Source organism: Oryx dammah, unplaced genomic scaffold (genome assembly GCF_014754425.2).
Source record: "Oryx dammah isolate SB20612 unplaced genomic scaffold, SCBI_Odam_1.1 HiC_scaffold_16, whole genome shotgun sequence".
NCBI lineage: Eukaryota > Metazoa > Chordata > Mammalia > Artiodactyla > Bovidae > Oryx > Oryx dammah.
Genome location: NW_024070200.1, coordinates 10870543 through 10878863, shown reverse-complemented (window position 1 = coordinate 10878863; position 8321 = coordinate 10870543).

Genomic DNA, 8321 nt, shown 5'->3' with positions numbered 1-8321 from the left:
TAGGTGCTGGAGCCTTGAAGCAAAATTCAGCTAAATCCTTGTCCTGGAGAGGCCCTCAGTTTATCCTGAAATGAAAATGTGGTGGATAGGATGGGGGTGGCCATGGAGGTCTCCCAGCTGCTGGTGCCTGGGGAAAATGACCATTCACATCCAGAGCGTCCGAGGAAGTTGTTCTACCCCACAGAGGCTGGTAAGCTATGAGTTGTCATGGCAACAGATTAAACAGATGGAACAGGGTGTGAGGGCCCCAGCTGTGAGTATACTGTCTCCTCCTCCTCTAGCCTGATGCTTCCTCGTTTACTGCTGAGACCATTTTCCTGGATGTGGGATTTGGCTGGAGAAGAAGAGCAGATGGAAGGGGGCTCCTGGGAAGGGGAGAGGACAGTAGAGACACTACAGATTCACACAGAATAGCAAGTAAAATTTAGCATAACACTTATGGGACCCTCATCACGTGCCAGGCACGCCTGCAGCCTCATCTCAGCTGATTCTCATCACAACACTCTGGCAGTTCTCTTTCCCCTATTATAGAGATGAGAAAACTGAGGCTCAGATGGGCTGTAGATAAATGGTAGGCAGCAGAGGTGAGATTCAAATCTGGGACTGTCTGATTCCCATGCCTGAGCTCTTAGCACCCAGCTTCAGTAGTTCTGAACTGAAGGTACAACAATGAACCTGGGGAAGTGGAGGAAGAAGGGCTAAAATGCAGAGTCCCAGGCCCAGTTCCAGACCTGCTGAGTCAGAATATCTGGGGGGTTGGGCCAAGGAATTAGAATATGAAGGAATCTTGGGGGTCTTGGAAATCTGATTGGTACCTAGAGAGTGGAAGTGACTTTCCCCAGGTACCAGGGTGAGTTGAGACTAGGATCAAGATCTTCTATACTTGCTTACATGCTTGTTCTTAGTTGCTTCAGTCATATCTGACTCTTTGTGACCCTATGGACAATAGCCGGCCAGACTCCTCTATCCATGGAATTCTCCAGGCAAGAATACTGGAGTGAATTGCTATGCCCTCCCCTCCAGGGGATCTTCTTGACCCAGGGATTGAACCCACATCTCCTGTGCCTCCTGCATTGCAGGCCAGTTCTTTACTGCTGAGCCATCAGGACTTAAAGGTGTGAAGTGGGGTGTTCACAGAAAACAGTAGAGAATATGGTGGGCTGACCACTGAAAGTTGTCCTTCATTTAGGATAAGGCTCTATCTAACTGGTGCTCCAATCAAGAAAAAGAAGAGAGAAGCCCTAACCAGTGCTTACTATATTTTCTTTCCAGCATTACTGCCTGCAAGGCCAACCCACTTCCTAGCCCAGTCACCAGGGTAACCATCACCCCCACCTTGACAGTCAAGTGCGTCCGCATGCTCTTGCACCCACATCCAGGGCCGAGAGACCCAGCCCTATAATCAGCCTCCCGCTGCCTCTCCAGACAGTCAGCAGCGTCAGCTCCCTGCTCTCAGGGCCCATCACCCCATCCCAGGATCTGCAGACACCCCTCCCCACGCTCACACGCTGCGTTCTGCTTCCCTCACCCACCGCCTCCCAGGAGACAAATGTGCGACTGCACTTCTGGTGGGGATGACCACCTCTGGAGGGAGGAGCCTGCCCTTGCGTTGGGGCACAGTCCAATACACCCAGCCCACACATGAGAAAAGAACACCCCCTCCCAGAGGAGGAGCGCTGTGGCAGTGAGCACCCTCTCACCCTCCAGAGACAGCTGAGGGGGCGGCTGGAGTTTGGAAGAGTTGGCAAAGTGACGATCAGGCCAGGCTAGGGGCGGAGGCAGTTAATAGTGAGGAGGACCAGGGTGGGGGGAAGGTAAGCTGAGCACCCAAATCCTGTTGCTAATGAAACAGTTCCCTGCCTGCCCCACCGCAGGGCTCTCTGTTGAGGAAATGGGACACCCCCCCACCCCACTTCCCCATCACAGTCACCTGGAGCCTGCCCCTGCAGGTAATGATGCTAACTGCCTGTTTAAGGACCGGCCAGAATACTTCCAGGAGGCTGGGCTGCTCATGGGGCCATGGAGTCCCCTTCAGGACTTCAAAAGGATCGATTCCATCTAGCCCACCCAGTGCCCTGCCTGCTAGGCTGCACGTCTCTGTCTGACCTCCTTCCTCAATGGCTGCAGCCCATCAATGCTTCCTACCAGCTCTATCCTGACCTGGGTGGCAGACACCCCAGCTGTCGCCCTCCTCACTGTTCCTCCCCTTATCTTCCTGCTTGGACACATTTTAGGCCATCTGAGATTCTCTGCATCTCGGCTGTCTCCTAGGCTCTGAGCCACTTTGACCCTAAGGACCAGAGATGGCTGTCCCGATTACCCTACTTTCTTGGTTCCCTGCAGCCTCAGAGGTTGAGGCCTTCATAGGATTGAGACCTTCCTCCAGAGGGCTTGGGGCCTGGTGCCCCCAGGAGCTGCTGAAGGAACCAGGTGAAACCATTAGAGTGCCAGGGACTTGACTCCTCAGGGAGCCAACTGTGACCCATAGAAGGTAGATGGCAGGGGAAACTGATTCTCACAGCGGTTCCCAGGCCAGGTGTCTGCACAGCCTGTCTGAAGAAGGTCCTCTGTGAGTAAACATACCTGGCTGTGTCTTTGTGAACTGGTGGCTGGCTGGGCAGCACAGGGCCTGTATCTGTTTCCCTTTGTGCCCCATCTTGCTTCACTCCACTCACTTGGGTTTCCCTAGGGCTGCACCATCCAAGGAAGAGTGTGTGCTAAGATTCAAATAGGGCAGAATTCTCATTCTATGTTATCTAGCCTAATTCCCTCACTTGACAGAGGGAGCTGAGAGCTAGAGAAGTTCAGTCATTTCCCCAAGATCATAACTAGTTAATGGAGAAGCTCTGCCTATTCATCACTTGAACAACTAATTAATAAGCACCTACCATGTTCCAGGGACAATTCTAGACACTGAGGATGCAGTGGTGAACCACATGGACAAAGCCCCTCCTTTTATGGAAGACAGTGCTTGAGTGGAGGGTTAGAGGGGAAAGGACTGTAAAATAGATGAATAAGCAAAATACTCAGGATGTTAGACTGATGAGTGCTGGTAGTGGTGATGGTTGGGTATTATGGGCTGGACTGTGTCCTCCAAAATTCACGTGTTAGATCCTGACCCCTAGCACCTCAGAACGTGACTGCATTTGGAGACAGGGCTATTAAAGAGGTGATGGAGTTAAAATGAGGCCATTGGAGTGGGTTCTATGTTCAGTCACTAAGCTGTGTCCGACTCTTTGCAACCCTAGGGACTGTAGCCGGCCAGGCTCCTCTGTCCATGGGATTATCCCGGCAAGAATACTGGAGTGGGTGGCCATTTCCTACTCCAGACCCAACATGCATGGTGTCCTTATAAGAAGAGAAAATGTGGACACATAAAGAGACACCAGGGATGCCTACATACAGAGAAAAGACCCTGTGAAGACACAGCCGCCTGTAAGCCTCAGGAGAAACCAACCCTGCCGACACCTTGATCTTGGACTTCCAGCCTCTAGGTGGAGAGACAGTACACTTCTGTTGCTTAAGTCACACAATCTGCGGTATTTTGGCCCTAACAAACCAAAACATTTTCATAAAAGGTGTTCTGAGCTGGCTTCCTTGAGAAAGGGACATTTGAGGAAAACCCTGAAGGATGCAATGAGGGGGAATCTTCTGAAACTCCGATGGAAGAGCATCCCAGGCTTCAGGGCTCTGACGCACCTCACACCTTGAGTGCCCACGGGACAGCATGGACACCAGCGCATGCAAAAAAGCAGAGTGGGTGAGGGAGAAAATGGGAGGATGGGAGATCAGAGACGTGACGGGATGTGGGAGGATGTTCTCTGCAGGAGGTGGGGAGCTGCTGCAGAGTTTAGGCGGTGGTTCTCAGTTGGGAAGAAGAGGGTTTTGTGTCCAAATCTGCCAAGTGTCTGAAGATATTTCCAGGGTCATAACTGAGAAGGTGTGAGGACAGGGTTAGGATCAGACATTGGCATCTAGTGGGTAGAGGCCAGGGAGGCTGCTAATGCACACGATAGCATTTTCCTCCAGCTCCCAAATAGAGGGCTTCCCTGTGGCTCAGATGGTAAAGAATTTGCCTGCAATGCGGGAGACCCAGGTTCGATCCCTGGGTCAGGAAGATCCCCTGGAGAAGGGAATGGCAATCCACTTCGGTATTCTTGCCTGGAGAATTCCATGGACAGAGAAGCCTGGTGGGTTACGGTCCGTGGGATCCTAAAGAGTTGGACACGACTGAGCGAACAGTCACTTCACTTTCCAAATAAAGAATTACCAAGAATCCCATAGTAACAAGGTTGAGAAGCCCTGGTTTAGAGCATAGTATCTTCTGACTGTGCTGGGAGCAACTTCAAAAGAAGAGCAGGGATTCTCTGGAGAGCCAGTGCTTAGGACTTGGAGGTTTCACTGCTGTGACCTGGGTTCAATCCCAGGTCGGGGAACTGTTAATAAAATCCTACAAGCCACACGTCATGGCAGAAAAGAAAAAGCAGCAGCAAAGGCTCCCTTAATCCAGGTGACTTGGCCCAGGGTGGCAGATCTTCTGCTAAGCCTGGAGTGCTGCAGTTCATGGAGTGGCAAAGAGTTGGATACAACTTAGTGACTAAACAGCAATGTCAATTTAGTGTACCCTGCCCTATTCTCCCTGCCTCTTCCATCTTTCTCTTACTACTTTCTCAACAAACATTAACAGAAGCCTTGCTATCTGTTAATTGTTGTGCCAGGTACTGGACAGATTCTAACAGGTATAGCCTAGTAGGAACCTGACCTAGTTCACCCAGACCCAAGCTGGCGAGAAGGGACCTGTTCCATGGGGCAGGTGCTGACTTGGGGAAAGTCCTCTTGGGGCTATAGGTGGACCTCTGCGACCGTTGTCAGCAGTTGCCATCTACTCACACATTGAAGAAATCACAGAATGAGCACAGGGTGGGTGATAGCTCCATGCAGCTAGCTGCACAAGCCCAGAACTTGGAAATCGTCCTTAATGCCTCTGTCTCCCGCACCCCCACCCCTCCACCTCCAATCCATCCCCAGCTACCTCCAAAACCTCTCTTGAATCTGTTCACATTGCTCCATCTCTATCATCATGACTCTAGTCCAAGCTCCTATCATCTCCTAGCTGGTCTCTCTATTGTCACTCTGGTGCCCCTAGAATCTTTTATTCATTAGGACAGATGGGCTATGCTGCAGTAACAGAAAACATGAATTCTCAGTGGCTTAACACAATAGAAGTTTATTTCTGACTTTTGCAAAAATAGTTGAGGTGATCCTCCTCCATCAGTCTGCTCCCTGTATTTTTTCCATAGCAATTATTATAGTTTGTAGTTATCTATTTAATTATATCAATTATTGGATCAATTTCTATTGCTATCCCTAGGGTATGTACGCCTTAATGGTAGGACCTGTACCTAGCTTGCTATGAATCCCTAGACCTAGAACAGTGCCTATAATATAGCTATGATTAATGCTTAATATAAGATATAAAGTATAATCTTGAAATATTTTTTGAATGAATGGTTGGATGAATGCAAGTGGCTATGCTAGGACTGGAAACCACATCACCTCCCAGATCTACAAAATTCTAAAATACTTCATGCATAAAACATGATATGGAATACATATGTATATTTCAAGCCTAACAATAAAACACTCACATATCACTACCCAGTTTAAAAAATAACACATCACTTAGGACTTCCCTGGGGGTTTAGTGGCTAAGACTGCACTTCCACTGCACGGTGAGTCCCATCCCTGGTCTGGGAACTAAGATCCCACATGCTGATTTTGGCGTGGCTGAAAAATTGAAACAGAAAACAAACAGGTCACTAACATCTATGTGCCCCTCCCTGGTCACTAACATCTATGTGCCCCTCCCTGATCACATCTCAGTCCCAGAGATTAACAAAAGGCTCCATTTTTTATCCATCATCTCCTTTTCCTTATCAACATTTTAACCACATGGGGCTTCCCATGGTGCTAATGGTAAAGAACCCACTTGCCAATGCAGGAGAAATGAGACGTGAGTTCGACCCCAGAGTCAGGAAGATCCCCTAGAGGAGGGCATGGCAACCCACTCCAGTATTCTTGCCTGGAGAATCCTGTGGATAGAAGAGCATGGATGGCTATAGTTCGTCAGATCACAAAGAGTCAGACATGACTGAAGCGACTTACCATGCATGCAGTTATTACATATAGTATTGCTTTTGAATGTTATATAAATAGTATAACACTGTATGTAGTCTGTGGCAATTTGCATTTGTTGTTCAACACCTTTGTGAGATTTATTTTTGTAGAATTACATAGTTAGGGTTCATTTTTATCATCACAGTTCTCCACTGATAGAGTGTAATACAATTAATTTATCCTCCTGTTAATGGGTATTTGAATTGTTACCAGGTTTTTGCAATTGCAATTTGTACTGCTGTGAACTTTGTTGTACATGTCTCTGTGCAAGTGTGCAAAGAATTCCTCTAGGGTACACAGTAAATACCTTGAAGAGGTAAATTCCATTTTACACGTCAATGCCGTGGCTTCCAAAGTGCTTACAACAATTTTCATTTCCACCAACAGTGTGCAAGAGTCCCCTCATTTCTACATCCTTCAGACACCTGATGCCATCAGACTTGTAAAATCTGTGCCTGTTCTGTGGGTGTCTACATTTACCTTCGCCTGACTATTAATGAGGCTGGGCTTTTTCCCATAGGTTTATTAGTGAGTTTTCTTTTGCAAAACAGTTACTCATATATTTTCCTGGTGTTTCCACTTAGCTGTCTTCTTACTGAGTTTTTGGAGTTCTTAATTCTAGACAGCATTTTTTCCATGGCTATTTTATTGTAAATATCCTTTCCTGGTTTGCAGGTTTTCTTGTGCATTATCACGAAATGAGTTCTAAACTTCAAGGTAGTTACATTTATCAATCTTTTATATATTATATTTATAATCTTTTTTTTTGTATAAGAAAACTCTCCATGATGTCATAAAACTATTCTTCTATATTTTCTTCCAAACGTTTGAAAGATTTGTCTTTGGTTTTTTACTCACCTGAAAATGATTTTGCCTATGGTCTCAATTAGAAATCTAATTTAAATAGTTTTCTCATTATCATATGATAATTACATTAGTTTCCTACTGCTGCTGTAACAAATTACCACCAATCTAGTAGCTTGAAAAACACAAATTGATTATTTCACAGTTCCGGAGGTTGGAACTGGGTTTTACTGGGTTAAATTCAAGGTGTCTGTGGGGGCTACATGGCATTTCCACCTGGAGAATCTAGAAGCTTGTTTTTGTTTTTTCCCAGCTATCCACTTGTGCTCTCTTCGACTTTCAAAGCAATGGCCAGTCAAGTTTCTCTTGCCTCCCATCACTCTGACACTGACCCTCCTGCCTCTCTCTTTCACTTGTAAGGATTCTTTATGATGACGTTGGGCCTACCTGGATCATCCAAGAAAATCCTCCCACCTCAAAATCTTTAAACTAGTGACATCTTTTGGGTTTTCCAGGTGGCTCAGTGGTAAAAAAAAAAAGAATCTGCCTGCCAAGCAGGAGATATGGCTTCAATCCCTGGGTCCGGAAGATACCCTGGAGAAGGAAATGGCAACCCACTCCAGTATTCTTGCCTGGGAAATCCCACAGAGGAGCCTGGCTGGCTACAGTCCATGGGGTCGCAAAGAGTTGTGCATGATTTAGCAACTAAACAACAACAACGGTCACATATTTAAAGTCCCTTTTGTTGTGTAAGGTAACACAGTCACACATTAGAGGATTAGGATATGGACATCTTTGGGACACCTTCATTCTGCCTCCCACAATAATTGATTCAGCACAATGTATTTAATCTTTTCTGAACCTGGGAACAGAGGAACACTAATCTGGTGGTAAAAACAATAATAATAGCAGACACCGAATGCTTGCTGTGTGCCAGGAATTTCTCTAAGGACTATACGCATATTACCTCATTTAATTCTCACATGACTTTGTGTTAAGGGCCAGTACTATTATTTCTGTCTTTGGCTTCCCTAGTGGCTCAGCTGGTAAAGAATCCACCTGCAATGTAGGAGACCTGGGTTTGATCCCTGGGTTGGGAAGATCCCCTGGAGAAGGGAAAGGCTACCCACTCCAGTATTCTGGCCTGGAGAATTCCATGGACTGTAGAGTCCATGGGGTCTCAAAGAGTTGGATACGACTGAGTGACTTTGTTTCATTATTTCTGTCTTATAGATGAGTGAAGTGAGGGACAAAGTGATTAAGTACCTTGCCCACAGCTGGAAGTGGCAGAGCCAGGACTTGAACTCAGGCAGCTGGGATCCAAAGTTCATGCAGCCAAC